General features: G+C 39.1%; 1 pseudogene; it reads right to left on the bottom strand.

The window, feature by feature from the left end:
• LOC100755157 lies at window positions 1-15,532 on the bottom strand (annotated as a pseudogene).
• Between the last annotated feature and the right edge of the window lie 223 nt (window positions 15,533-15,755).

Raw genomic sequence — 15,755 nt, 5'->3', positions numbered from 1 at the left:
TTAGGAATTCTTGCTCTAGTCAATAGACTGTCTGATATCTGCCACTGCCTCAGGCACATGAACAGTCATATTGTCCATAGCTTTGGTCAGACAGACTTGGCAGCCCAACCGTGACCTGTCTGTTAGTCCATAAGCCAGGTCAAGCATGTCATTCTCCTCATCAGTGATGGCATCTAACTTCTCATATATATGATCTTCAAAGATAAGGTGACAGGTAGAGCAAGCCAAAGTTCCCTCACAAGCACCAAAATCATCAATATCTAGATATTTTCAACCTCAACGTCTAGCAGAGAGTCACCGACTTTTCCCTTGGTCGTTAGTGTTTAGCTATCACGGTTCTTGAAGTGGACTGTTATCTTCTGAGCTGCTCCACGCGCATGCAGATACACTCAGCGGCTGCTGCCACCCCGCCTCTGCGAGCACGCCCTGGCTCGGGGTCCACTGAGGGATGGCAGTTCCCACGTGAACCCCACAGACCAGCAGCCAGGGGCGGTCCAGGCCAGGGAAAGTGACAGAGGCACAGGCAGTGCACAGGAGTCGGGCGCCAGGAGCGGCCGCCGTAGTCCGGTCGGAAGGTTCCAGCTCCTTCAATGTCCTGCCCAGTCGTTGTGCAAAGCATATGCCACTGACTGATGACTAATGTATCTAATTATTTTATTTTTCTGGTGTTTTAATCTTTAGCATTAGTAATAGCAAATTTTCATACTTTATTTTTCACTTGTAGTACACAACTTCATTTGTTCAGAACTTCTGTATTGTTCACTGTCTTATTCCTTATTACACATGTCACAAATATTTGTTGAGCAGTTGAATGATGTTCTATAAATTCTATACACATTTTACATTTTGATGAATTTTTTGGCCCAGCTGCCTCTTAAGCCCCAAATGAACACACAGAGACTTTTATATTAATTATAAAACTGTCAGCCAGTGGGCTTCTTAATGGCTAGCTCTGTGTTAATTATTAACCCATTTCTATTCATCTATGTTTTTCCACGTGGTCTTGGCTTACTGGGGAACACCTTGTGTGTCCTCTCTTCCCAGGCTCTATATGACGACTCTGTCTGCCTTCATTTCCCAGAATTCTCCTCATTTCCTAGCCCTCCCTATCTTCCTGCCTTTATTGGCCAGTGTTTTATTCATTCACCAATAAGAGAAACATATATACAGAAGGACTTCCCCCATCATTTACACAATGAAATTAAATATTAAAACACTCACAAATATTGTCATAAAATATCTAACAAGACATTATTTATATGGCTTATCATAATTGCTCTCTCTATAGAAACTCATCTTGCCATATGGGTAAATTATAACTTATCATAAGAATTTAGGTGGCTTCTTATATTCTTTTTTAAATTTTTTTATTAGTTCAAATTAGGAACAAGCTTGTTTCACATATCAATCCCTTCTCCCTCTCCTTCCCCTCAGCTCCACCCCTCCTCCCCCACCCCTGACCTAACCCCCATCCCATCACCCTCCACTCCTGAGGCTGGGTAGGGCCCTCAACGGGGGCTCCCCAAAGTCCACCACATCATTCTGGGCTGGGCCTAGGCCCTTCCCCATGTGTCCAGGCCAAGAGTGCATCCTTTAACGTGGGATGGGCTCTCAAAGTCCCTTCTTACACCAGGGAAAAATACTAATTCACTACCAGGGGACCCCCTAGAGTGCAGAGGCCTCCTAATTGACATCCATGTTCAGGGGTCTGGATCAGTCCTGTACTGGCCTCCCAGACAGCAGTCTGGGGTCGATGTGCTCCCCCTTGTTCAGGACAGCTGTTTGTGTGGATTTCACCAAAACTGTATATACAGTTTATTTTTTCTTTACAATAAACTCTATTAATAAATCATTTCTGGTGCTTACATTAGAAAAAGGAGTGGAGATTTATAATTATGTGTTTCCAAACTTTCCTGTACTTCGGCAGTTTTTTTTTTTTTACTACTTGAATATTGAATCTGAATGAGAGAGAGAGAGAGAGAGAGAGAGAGAGAGAGAGAGAGAGAGAGAGAGAGAGAGAGATTCATGGGAGATATTGCCAGATAAAAGGATCAGAAGTAGGATAAAGTTACCAAGGTGCAGCTATGAGAAATGAGCTGGGAACGAAGTCTGTCTGGTAACTGAGGTTAGGGAACAATGGGGGTAAACCTACTGAAGACCAGTTTATCATCCTGCTCCAACTTTGAGAATATTCACCCACATTTTAGTCATTACCCATTGGTTATCCATACTCGAATAATTTTGTACTCTGGAATTAGTGATGAAAACCTCTTTTCCTCAGAATGTTAACTAGTCTTTGTACCAAATAAAAATCAACATTCTATGCTACACTGGGAATAAAAAATCCTAAGGCCTTTTATGGACTTTTATGTACAGTCTATTATTGAAGAATTTTACTGAATTTTGATTTTGCCAAGTGGCTTTTAAAGCTTCCCCCTATCACACTGTTGTAATGCATTTCTAACCAAGAAAAAAAAATGCCAAGCTTCACCAAAGACAGAGAGAAAGTGATTTCTCTTGGTGAAAAGAAGCACCTGATCATCTTGTAGTGTCCTGCAGGCATTTTAGCTGTGGAGTATCAAATTAGGAACAATACAAGCCTTCCCAAAACCTCCCTGTTTACTGCAATTGTCTGTTCCAAATGTTTAGCTTGTGCTCATCTTGAAGACAGCCTGTATGATCTGGGGCTTAGGAGTGTGGTCTCTGGAGTCATTCTGCCTGGTGATAATTCTTAACTCTTTCAGCTGCAAGCTCTTGAATTATGAGCGAGTTTTAAATGTTTCTCTACCTGAGACATTGTTTTCCTTATTGTAAAATGGACCAAGCCATTTAGGGTTGAGATAGCTAATGTCTTGAGGGTCCGATTAAGCAGTAGGTGTTATGTTAGCCAGTAGGTTTCAAATACTTTGAGCATCATTAGGGCCTCAATGTAGACACAGAATACTTATTTGTTGAATGAATGAGGGGTTAATTAGTTTTATAGCATCCTGAGATGAGTTGCTTTACACTTGGTAGGGAGAAGAAAAATGGAATGCAAAAGCCCAGTGTGGTATTACAGAGCACCCACAGTCTACTGAGTTAGTGACAGACTCTATTATAAGGATATGTAAGCTTTAATTCTTTCATTAAAAAACTTGATATAAATATAAAATATTAATTTTGTGGTGTTATTATGAAGATTCCACTCCCTTTTAGAAGCCCTTATCCCTTCAATTCTATCCTTTCCTTAGGGAATGGTGTGCTGGTGAACCAAGTCTCTGACCTACATAAATGAGTATAAATAAATACCCCAGATACTCAAAACTCCCCAAACAGAAAACAAAACAAACAATAACAAAACAATAAAAGGGACCCAATTTGAAGCAACTCTAATTATTTTTTAATACTACTATTTCTACCAAGTTGAATTTCAAGTTATTGTTTGACAATGGGCTATTCACTGCTGAATCTGAACAGATAGTAACAGAAGGTCTGGCCCTTCATCGCCTTCATAAGCTAGAGAACTCTTCAGTCAACCAATAACAGGGTTTGTTGTTGCCATAGTACTTTATAGGGTGCACCGTGAACAATGTGAGTGCCAAGTTCCAGGTTCTTGGCTAGGTGGTATGAATGTGTTTTCTTATTGGATCCCTCTATGCTCCTGCAAAGCATGGTTATCATCATTATATTGATAAGCAAACACATTCTAAGAGGTCAGTTTGCTAAATGTGGTCTATTTCTTCTACATGAGAATTCAAATTTGAACTGTTTGCAAACTTAGTACTTGTTTCAACATCATAGACTTTGTATTTACTTGAGACCAAAACACTGAGTAGTTTTCTCAAGCATTTTTGATTCTGTTAATTAATACTTGTTTTTTTATTTGTACTTTGAGAGTTTCCTACAAGATGTTTGGATCACATTTACCTATCCTCCAACTCCTCCAAGACATACCCCTTCTACACACCAAACTTTATGTCCTTTAATTTTTAAATCCTTTAAAACCAGTTCATGGTGACAAGATATTCTTAGATGGATATCTTCCATTGGAGAGTGGCTGGCTTTACCAGGAGCTGTACTCTTAGAATGACTAAAATTTCCTCTGAGGATTTGGTGAAAATTCTCCAGATCTCTTGCATGCCACAATCCCCCACAAATACTCCTTTAATCAATATCTTCTAACCTACGAATTTTCTATGACTAATCTTAGGTTCTCAGAGAATTTTCTAAGATATAACCACTAAGGAGGTAATTTATTTTTGCTTCTTCAACAGCCTTAAGCAGTTTGTATCTGTTGTAAGGAAATGCATCCAGGATTATTCCAGTCATCAGTGTACTTTGTTGAGATTACTAAACATGAAGGTCACTAGGAATAGTGCTTATTGTTCAGATTATATCTTAGCTAAGAAGCGTGATATTTCTCTATGCCTTTTCCAAGGAGCTTTTCTACCTGCAATAACGATTACTGGAAGCAACCAAAGCCAAGAACTAATAAGCCATTACACAGACAACTTCCTTCTCTTAGAATGCTTTTAGAAAGGAACAATAGCTTTGGAAGCACCAGGATTCACGAACATCTGTTACACCAGTAAGCAGACTTATTATAAGTTGTACCAATTTATATTCTCATTCAATAAGAAGTTCTTGTGCTTTATGACATTATTCCCAAAGATAGTTCCTTATTTTTTTGCTGTCATATTTATGACTACATGGAGACATTAAGAATTTCAAATGTGTATGCTTTGTTTTCAAGAGTATTTTGGCTTTCTTGTGCTCTGTTCTCCCATATGTAGACTTGGATCCCTGGGATACAGACAATTGCCTGCATTGTCTTCACACTTGGAACCTTTTTCAGAATAATGATGCTAATTAAGACATAAATAACACATCATTTATCTAACATGTAGACCGTGTCAAGTTCTATACAAATGTTTCATTTGTATAAATCAGTTCCATTGCATTATTTCTCACTACAGCCCTAAGACATATTTAGATGTGATTTTAATGCTCTCATTTTCAAGTGAGGAACATAAGGCTCTTTAGGATTAAACAGTCTTACTGGGAGATGTGGATGAGGTCCAGTGTCAGAATATGAACTGAAATATCACCCCAGAATACTCTTTTAGACAACAACCACATTAAACCATGTGTGCCGGGAGCAATGGTAAAGATTCAGGCATTATGCTGGCCTGCCCTGTCCCCTGGTAGAATGCACTCAGGCAGTACTCTGGTCAGCCCAGGTGCAAAGGACCCCTTTAAAAGAAAGACCCCCGTCCCACTTAAACGCTCTCTGTTCCGGGGCAGACAGACTATCCCTGCCTCCCTCTTCTTTTCTGTCCTCTCTTTCTGTGTGTTTCTTTACCTCTTTTCTCTCCCCCCTTTCTAATAAAACTTCTCACTTAAGCTCTGTCTGCCTGGCGTGTTTGTCCCTCGCCTCAGTCACCCTCGCCTGCTGTGGAATCTGCCAAAATCTGCCACTAGTTTTATTACTAACGGCGATGATCCTCTGGAACAGACCTAATGACTGTGAGACCACATTCCTATCAATATGCGTTTCTTCTGTTATTATTGTATACAGATGTAAGAATCAAAAACATTAAAACAGCACAGGTAACTTATTACTAAAACATCTCTTTTATGATTACAATATCCTAGAAAAATGTTACCTCTTGATTTCATTCACAAGACAGAAACAGAAAAAAAAAAACAGCCTTGTAAATAAACCATTAAAAGGTGCTACCATATAGAATCTAACCCAAAAAGGTATAAACTTTTTTTTTCAGCCAATTAAGAAAAATCAGTGAAAAGGGGTGACCATTTAAGATTTGCTAAGTGGATTACTGCTCTCTACAAAGAAGACTAAGAGTTGCATGAATAAACATTGTGTAATGGTTTATGAGCTGTCTGAGGATGGGTTATGCCTAAATCTGAGCTTTGAGTAAGTGTTAGGTTGGGCAGAAAGGCCTTGCTTAAAAACCAAGGCGACTGAAATAACTGGTTTGGAATTATGTGGGGGCAGTGAGGTTGATGTTTGGTTGCAAGAATAGCAGGAGGAGGCCTGACTGCTGAGGTACTCTCACCAGCAATTACTCATCTTTAGTTCTGTGGAACACAAACTTGAAGGAGTGGGCATGTTAATTCCCCAGCAAAGCATGCCCATTAGGGTTCCATGTTGAAATAGCAACTTGATTTGCTTAGGAACTTCACAAAAATTCTAAGCCCAGAATATCACTGAAAGTTAAATTAAAAAAATCTTTATTCTAACTAAAAAAATGAAAGGCACTTTTAATATCTGCCTATAAAATATACTTATGTAAGAGTAGAGATTTGAAATATAGGAGTGTAGTGCCTCATTGTACATTTTATGGATACTTTAGGAAGATGACCTTTAGATTGAAAGATTAGATGAGTTTTCAGATAGTTCCTCTTGGCATGGGTAGGTGGATACAGGTTGAGTCCAGAGAGGAAGAGCTGTTAAGATCTGGTCTGGAACTAATTCTGTTAATTTAGGAGGATGTTCTTAAGAAATCTCTGGCAGCTCCTTTGTGATATTGAGAAACTCTCAGTGGAGAATTTCGAAAAGCTGAATGCCTTATTCTTTTCTCTAAAGGTCAAACAGATGCTAAGTAATTCAAATGAATGTCTTCCATAATGATGCATTCGTGTCTGATGGGTGGGGTGGTTGGGGTTTCTGAAAGACTGTCATGCAACCTCTGGACCAGGGGAGGTAAACCTGGCAAAATGGTCGATGTTTCAGAAGTACAAAACTGTGAGCTCCAAACCTCCATCTGTGTAAGTGCTTCAGACTGATGTTTGTAAAATGGAAATCCTGTCTGGATAAAAATATTGTTAGGATAAGGCTCTGATGAAATGCAGTGTGGTGGTTCATTAGGATACTATTGCCTCCCAGTAATGTGTGATATGATACATTTTTATTCTATCTAATTTATTTTTGGTAGATAGCCACTTAGTAGCATGAGTTCACTTTATGATGGCTTAGGTGTAAGTGTCATTTCATGCTCCTAATAGCTATAAAACTTTGGGCAAATTCTAATTAACCTGCATCTATTCTCATCCCCATAAGGTGGGACAAACTGTAAATTTATAGGATGTCTGCAGAAAGCAAGGAATGTTTTTCACTGCTATAATGACCCTAATGAAGCCAATGTAGAGGAAGCTTAACACTCCTTGATCTTACAGGGAGAAGGCTACATGAGATAGAAAGAGCTGAAAAAGGTCTCTAAAGTGACTTGTTTGTATGTGAGTCTCCACTGCAAAAAAAAATAAATCACCATGTTTAATAAAAGTCACCTAGATAAAATCAATTTGATCAATTAAAAATCACCAATACTATGGTATGTATAGACCCCTATACTCTTCTTGTCCCATTTATTTTACTCCTTTGCTAAATCATAGTATCCCTTATTAAAATGAAGACAGATTTTTTTCAACCAAAATTATTTATTGAGTACTAAGAATAATCCAGAAAATTTTCACTCAGAGAATTACTTATGATCAGATGAATATGATACTTTTTATATGAAGATTAATAAAACTAGGGGTATGGTGACATGATAAACCTCATTTGTTTATTTATTATGAGCCTTTTTGTGTTAATGTCTTAAGAAGTGTAAATTTGCCTGTGATTCTCTATATATTCCAAGAAAGCCTGTACACTTCCATCCTCCTGCAATAGCCTCTTGAGTGCTGGAATTACAAATATATGTAACCATCTTGATGTCTGATAAAACTTTATAATGCAGAAAACCCTGGAGTTTGGACATAGAGGCAGGGAAGGGTCTCATCGGGCAGATGCACAATGGAAGAACTCCCTAAGCAATGTATATTATGTGTAAATACATTGGGCATGAGATAATTTGAAAGTTTGGGGATCATTACTATTTCAGGATAATTTGGATGTAGGATACTTGTGGCAAATTAATAGGAGGAGAGGTGGAGACAGTAGTTAGGGGTTACTTCATCAAAGAATGTTTTGGACAAATAAATATGATTGAATTCCACCCTGTTGGCAACTGGCATGTATTAATTAAACAATGCAATGTATGCATCACCTGTTAGTAATGTCTAGTAAGTTTTGCCATTCCCCAGCCTGGTACATTTCATGGTCTAGTTTGTAGCATTTACACTTGGTGATTTGCTTTGATCAGCTAAATATAAGTGAGAAATATATGTTACATTTGGCCAGAAGCTTTAAGATAATATACTGTTTTCTTTTCGTGGTGGCCATTGGCAATGTTCCAGATAATAACTAAGCATCAGCTTCAGCTCTTCTGTCTGGATTCCCCAGGTGGAAAAAAAAGGAAACAAAAAAATGTTTAGTATAGCTTAAAGGAGATCTGCCATGCAGGGAAAGGGAGACAGGAGACACAAATATAGTTTAAATTGGTGAGATTTCAGGTAGTTTGTCACAGCCTAGTACTTCTTAGTGATTAGTGCCTGAGTTACAGTTTTTCGTGATTATTCTGGAAGAAGTGTTACAAACACACTCAAGCAAGCAAATGAAAAGCCAGTGCAATTTATGTTTTGCTAAGAGTACAGGTCCCAGCTATATTCTATTTTTCTATTTTGCTACTTAAATCTCTATGGTCAAGAAGTCATCTGGTATCTTGAAGGAAATTGTTTTCACAAGATTGTGATATCTGTTTAGCTATTTAGCTAACTCTGATGTTTGCTTATACAGTCATATACACCTGGTGACAAAAACTGAATGAAAAAGTTGGAGAGAGAGAGAGAGAGAGAGAGAGAGAGAGAGAGAGAGAGAGAGAGAGAACACAAATACATTTGAATCATGAATCTCTGTAAGTTTTCAGATTCCTCTGTTCTTAACCCTTCTTATACTCCAGTCAATTTTTTCCTTTATTCTTACTGAGGTTTCATCCTAGAATCTTTCCAGTGAGGGCAGTTATTGGCATTGGCATCCTTGCTCTGAAATATTATACCTCTATTTCTGGTGAGAAACTGCTCCCCTGAGACCTTATTTTTCCCATCTTTAATTATAACTACTAACTATGATAGTACCATTTGATTTTTGGAATTACTGTGAGAATTTAAAAAACGCAACCCAGGAAGTACTTTATATACTATCTGAAGTACAGAGAGTCCTCTTTAAGAAGACCCTTCCATAATTATCATTAATCATGCTCACTTGCAATGCATTCTTCTCAGGTTCTTACTTCTTAGTATGCTTAAATGTTAGGGGATCAATATCCAGCAGTGATTTTTATGGCTGTTCTCTTTAGTTACTGACAACCCTCCCCCCCCCCCCTCCCGACCCGGCCAAGTCCTCTAACATTTTTTTCTCATTATCTGATTTCAAAAATCAAGCCTCTCATACAGAAATACTTTATTTGAAGAAAATAATGTATGGATGTTGAGACTCAACAAATGTGCCTTTCTGTATCTTGGTGAGTCTGGTCTTTGGATGTTTTGTGTAAGTGTTTATGTGGCTAATGGAAAAGAAGTTGAATTTTATCGTACATAAGTGCCTGCCATCAATGATGTGTGCAGCAACTTAGAATTGTAATGAGATGAATTTTAAGGAGCTAAGTCAGTTTTACAGGCTGAAATGGGTACAGTGAGTTCCTATGATGTGCAGCTGTTAGCTCCAAAGCTGGTTAAATATCAGCTCATTCAAACTCCCTAGGCTATAGCTCACTGGTGCATTGCCTGGCGTGCTCTCTACCACACGAGGGCGCTCTCGCCACCAGCTGTGTATTTCGTATTTTGTTAACTTCGTTAATGTTCTTTTTTTTTTTCTTACAAAAAAGCAAACTTCATATTTTCGTGAGGCATTACTAACTTGTTCAGATATATAATCCTGACCCCAAATCCTAATAACTGAAGATCTGCTTCATCTCAGTCAATTATATGCATTGAAGAAATTGGAAAAGTTATGATTTGTGGTCATGGAACTTGTGGGTCATGGAAAATGTCTCTGTATATTTTCTGTAAGGCATAAAGTGTAGGAAATGTGTAAAATCAGAAAAAAACAAACAATCAGGAAGAGCGCTGTCTCTATTGAAATCTAATTTTGAAAGCTTACCTAATGGAGATATGCCATTTGTTTGGATTTTACTTAATGAAATGTAGTATACCTCAGAGCACATGCCCCAATCTCTCAAGGACTGGGCAAACAGTAGGATTTCTGTTGCAAAGGGCATGGACAAATAATGTTGAAGAAAACACGGAGCAGATTCATAGAAGACAGATTCCAGGCATTATAGTATCTAGTGCAAGGAAATTAGATGTGACAAGAGAAATCAATAAAGGCACTCATAAATAAGAGCAGGGCACACTGTCTGCCAGTGAGAGAAAGCCAAAGGAAACAAAGCCAGAATGGAAAGTCAGAAGCCAAGCCAAGCCAAGCCAACCTGAGCCGTACTTCCTCAAGCTCCCTCGGGGGCAGTAGCATTGTCAGTGTGGCAGAACCGAACGAGCTTGACCACAGGCAAAACTGAACTGTACTTTTACCAGTTATTTAGATGGTTTGATAAAGTCAAAGGTCAGTATTTTTCACCATCTATCTTTTCTATTTATCACCTGCTCAGCGATGCAGGAGTGTTCCTCGGAGGAACACAGTTTAGTTTTCAGTAGATCTTTTATCACAATGCTGCAGATTTTGATACTAAAGATTTGAGTATGAATAAGTGCTATCCATCATTGAAAACCAAACTTTCAAACATTTGCGTTAATGCTAAGGATCTCGTTAATGCATTTAGGATCTCGGGAGGTTACATCATATCTACAGATGTGTAGATATGATGCTTTGTGAAAGGTCACTTTTACATCCAGTGACAAGACACAGAAGCCCAGGAATATGAAAAGAGTGGGCACATATCAGAGGAGACAGAATTGTGAGCCTGTAGACCCCAAAGTCAGCTTTAGAGGATTTGTAATTATTTCTGGTATTACTGAACACTTCAACGATGACAACACAGACTGGGAAGTTTTCAATAATGTTTGATTATTGAGTTCAAGAACAGTTTGCCAGGTAGGGAGAACCTCAGTGTAAATTAGCCAAAGAAAGAACAAGCTTAGATGATCGATCTTGTCTACATTAGTAACCTCAAGGGTGTGGAATGTTTTAGAAAATCTCAGGGTTATAATGAAAGTAATAAATTATCTGTGGAGCTGATCCCCTCGTATAAACTAAGGGAAAGAAATCTTTGAACTGAGTTTCAAAGTACGCTGAATCTACCGCTCATTGGTTTGAAGTGGTATTGTTTCCCCTGCTCTGCTACCCTGTCCTCAGTTCTTCTGTGTGAAGGCTGACTTTCAGACATTTCTGGAATCCCACTGGGTGCTTTGCTTCCATTTTCTGGGAAGAACCACTGATAATAATAGAGTCCCCACAGAGGCTGCAGGGATTGACATGAGACAGCACATTTCTTAAGTATATTTTAGGTAAATATTCCTTTTTATTTATGAAATTTAATAACACATTTGGAGGTTGTAGAGGATTTTCTGACATTATGTTTTCTGTTGCATTTGTCAGCGAGGAACAACTTTTTCTTTGTTTAAGACCTGAAGACCACAGTCCTGTCTCTTTGGCCTCGTGAATTGCTCATTTCTTTGAGAAAAACACAGCTCATTTAGTTTTACTTCCTTTTGAAAACATTCTGTGGTCCATCTCTCACAGGACGGCAGCTTCCAGAATAATTTCACAGCCTAGTGATTTCTGTTTTGAAAACTTGTTTCTACTCTGTTGAAAAAGTTGTTTAGTTCAGAGCTGGAATAGTAATAAGAGAATCAGGACAAAGCGATATTCCCCCCCAAATGTTCAATTATCTTATTTTACTTGTAGTGTAGAAAAAATATTATTTTCTTGGAGAAAATCTCCACTGATAAGTAAAATGACTCAAGGATAACTAAAGTCAGGCTTCCAGAGTCTACACTGGAAGACTGAGAATGTATGATTTTCTAAATTGGCAAAAGGTTTGAGAGAGGAGACCGAGAGACAGCCAGCCAGCCAGAGACAGCCAGACAATGAAAAAGACAGAAAGACAGAAATGAGATATAGAGAGACAGAGAGAGGAGGGCAGAGAGAGAGAGAGGGTTGGGGGAGGAATACCAGAGAGAGGCCATTATTACTTTGTTAATATATTGTCACCTCTTTTGTGTATCAGATAGGCTGTAGCTACCTGGGAGATGACAGTTAAGCTGGGAAACTGTGGAGGGTTGTTGAATTTGGACTGCTGGAATGGGAGCAGAGGCAGAGAATTCTTGGCACACTCTGTCTGGCAATGATACTTAAGTCGATGTTTTTAGTGATAGAGCCAGGAAAGAGCCTCACTCGTTCACACAGAGAGAGGGCTATTGGACTGCATTGGACCTTCTCTCTGAACATGCTGTTGTCAGCCCTGAAGTAAGGTAGAAAAATAACCATATGAAGAAGGTTGGTACACCCAAAGATGGTCTCTGTTTGATTTGGCAGCCAAAACTTTGAGGTGCACCATGTTATACGAATGGAATGAAAATATTGGTATCCCAAGTGACTACAATGAAGTGACTGCATCTATGGGTGTTGTAAGAAAAATTACATATTAGTATAAGGAAGAAAAATATGCAGTAATCTTACCCCAAGTATGTACATTTTACTACAAGTGTAGTGTCCTGTCAGTATCCAGTGAAAACAGTTGAAAATATTTTCTCAAAGGGCAGAGAACTGAAATCCTTGATGAGCCTAAATTGTAATTTGTTTGGCTGAATTTCCTGGGCTGTGGCTACATAGAAGTTTCTCCTTATGGAACACAGAAGAGAAAATAAACCAATTATAGAAAGGGGGAAGTAGGTATTTATAACTGTGTTACAAAGCCTTCCTGTGCTAGTGCATATTTGAGATCTACTTGGGAGGCTGTCCTCAGAATAAAGAGTAGTGGATTGAGGATTAAATCAAGCCAATGAGAGATCAGTAAGACAAGTCCTAGAAACACTCATACAATCCTCATGACAGGGTCATTAGCGACCTTGACAGCACTCAGGAGCACAGAGAAGATAAGAGACAAGGGATTGAGAAGTAAATTTGCAGTGAAAAAAAACACTGTTAGTGAAGATTCCTTTTTAATTATATGTGTTTGTGAAAGCCAAACTAAACACATTTAACATTAACACATTAGGACAAGAGTGCTAAAGACTTCGTAACTTGCATCTTAAGTTTTGTTTTTTTTTTTTTTTTTTGAGAACCTGGAATGTTCAAAGGATGTTAATACAACAAAAATCAAAATTTAGAGAGAATAATGAACACTTTGTGTTCAAGTTTTTCCAAGAGGTGGTTTTACTAATACAAAAAGCAGATTTTATAGTGTGGAAGCTACATTTTTGATCTCTCTGTTTTTTCTTTTCTTCTTTTGTTTGTTGAGTCAGAGTCTTGCAATGAAGCCCTGGTTCTCTGGACTGTATCATGTAGCTCACACTGTCCTCAAACTCATGTAGAATTTCTTGCCTCAACTCTTCTAGTGTTGAGATTACATGCCACCTGTAGTTTTCTTGTGTAATTGAATTATACTTATTTTTCTTTTAGTTAATTACATATTTCTGTAGAGAAGAAATAAAGTTTGAGGGTTGGGAGAAAGTCATATAACCAAGAGAAGTGCAATCCATTCAGCTTTCTCCTTGTACTATACTGTGTTTAGTAGATACAAACTCTTTTTTTCTGATTGCCTTTGATTATTTAAAAACGTACTGGTGTGTTGACTGGTATTAAAGTACAAGAAAAGACCATATTTGGGGGCATTTGGGCGTACAATACAAAGGTGATAAAAAGTAAGAAGGTGGACAGCATCATAAATAGCATGGCTGAGAATGCAATCAGAAATCCCTGCTGGTTTTAATGTCAAAATTTCCACTGTTACCTAAGTCAGGGCATCTTGGAGAGGCCACCTCTACAGCAACAAGTAGCTTGGAGAATGATGTTGGCCAGCATTTTGGGTGTTTCTTTCTTCAGAAAATAAGGGGCTACTTTAAGATTAGTGGTAAATGGTGTGATATCATGTATGATACATACGTGGTAAGGCAATGAAGACATAATAATTAGGTGAGTTAAGCCAAAATATAACAGTGTATAGCTTTGGCTGCTATAGATAGGGTCCAGAGAAATTAAAGAAAATGAGGCAAAAGTTTAATGTTTGCAAGAGATTTGTTAGTAAAAGTAAAGAAGTTCCAGTTTCAAGCCACTACAGTTGTTATTTGTCTCTACTGTTACACCTGATGTGGTCCACAGTCAGGTCACAATAGAAACAAACTCTTGAGAAGAGAACACTAAGTAAAACTTTGATTTGTTAGAAGGGATGTAGGTGTATGAATCAGTGTTTTAGGAGGAAGAGGTTTCAGAGATTTGTCCCTGAAAATTAAAAAAAAGTAAAAGATAATGTATTAGTGACTCAAAATATAAGGGACTGGTTTGACTGATTTCACTTGCTTACCCTCCAAGCTCCTCCCCTGACCCAAGCACAGTGTGTAAATTCTAAGGGTTTTGCTTTCTTTTTCATGCTTTCAGGTAGTGAAGGCTCATTATATTTTTCATTCCTGGCTGAGGCAACCAAGAATATTCCTGAAAGGTTCAGGCATTATGCTGGCCTGCCCCTGTTACCTGGTTGAACAGGCAATACCCTGGTCAGCCCAAGGTTCCATGGGAACTAAGTCTGCACGCAGGTGCAGAGGACCCCTTTAAAGATAGGCCCATGCCCATTTACGCTCTCTGTTCCTCTGTTCCTCTGTCCTGAGCTCTGTGCGCTCTGTCTCTCTATGGCGACCGGCCATTGCAGTCAGCCATTTACCCTGTTTCTCTTCTTAGTCTCCCCATTCTACCGGGCTTATAATAAACTTATAGTCTTATGTCTCATGTCTCAGCATTTCTCTTTTCTTCTTTTTAAACAAAACAATAACATTTTGGCGCCCGGACGTGGAAAGGCTCTGCCCTTATACCTTCTCCCGAGACCTGCTGGTGGGCGCGTGTTAGGCAAGGGTACCCTTACAACCCACTTCCACCTCCGCTTTTCCTGGTACTCCTGCCTGCAGCAGCCTGAGATGCCGGAATTCAACTTGGAGCTTTTCCAACTAAGTATTTCTGGAACTCACTGATCTGCCTATTCGCTACAATCCGGTAAGACACCCAAAACTGTTCCCATGGGGCAGACCCAACATTGTTCACTCTGGGTCCATTTTTCGGTTTCGGGCTGGGTACTCTCAGACAGGGCAATCTGTGCCAGTTTTTGGCCTTGCCCACGGGAAATACATTTTTATGGGATCTTTCGGTTACTGCCAGCGAGTAGGTAAATGAGCGGAGTTCTGCCTCTCAGTGGGAACTTTCTTTCACCTGGGAATGTCCCTCATTGTTCTGTTTGTTCTTTCTCTGACTGTGTTTCTTATTGGTTGGCAATGTCTGCTTGAGACGCTCTAAGAGTTTTTTTGTTTGTTTGCTGGTTTTCATTTTTCCACATGAATGAGGTTTGAAACTTTTCTGGCAATTGAGAATGTGCTTACGGGGGTCAGGGGTCGCCATCTCAACCACGTGGGCTAACCTGGGGGCCGCCATCTTGGTCATAACCAGGTGACCTAGCTTAGGCCTGCCCACTCAATTCAATGACTTACACGAGCAAGCACTGCCACCTGACATCTTGCTTTTTATTTCTTCTTTCACTTGTTGGGTGCATTTCCTGAAGGTCAGGCATGGGATCCCGCTCCAGGAGCGGTGCTTTTTTGCTTTTTCAGTTTGGACCGCTGGGTCCTTTTTCGGTTTCGGGACAGCTGTGTCCTCT

Source organism: Cricetulus griseus (assembly GCF_003668045.3).
Source record: "Cricetulus griseus strain 17A/GY chromosome 1 unlocalized genomic scaffold, alternate assembly CriGri-PICRH-1.0 chr1_1, whole genome shotgun sequence".
Taxonomy (NCBI): Eukaryota; Metazoa; Chordata; class Mammalia; order Rodentia; family Cricetidae; genus Cricetulus; species Cricetulus griseus.
The sequence above is the reverse complement of the archived record's forward strand: the minus strand, read 5'-3'. Positions and strand labels throughout refer to the sequence as shown.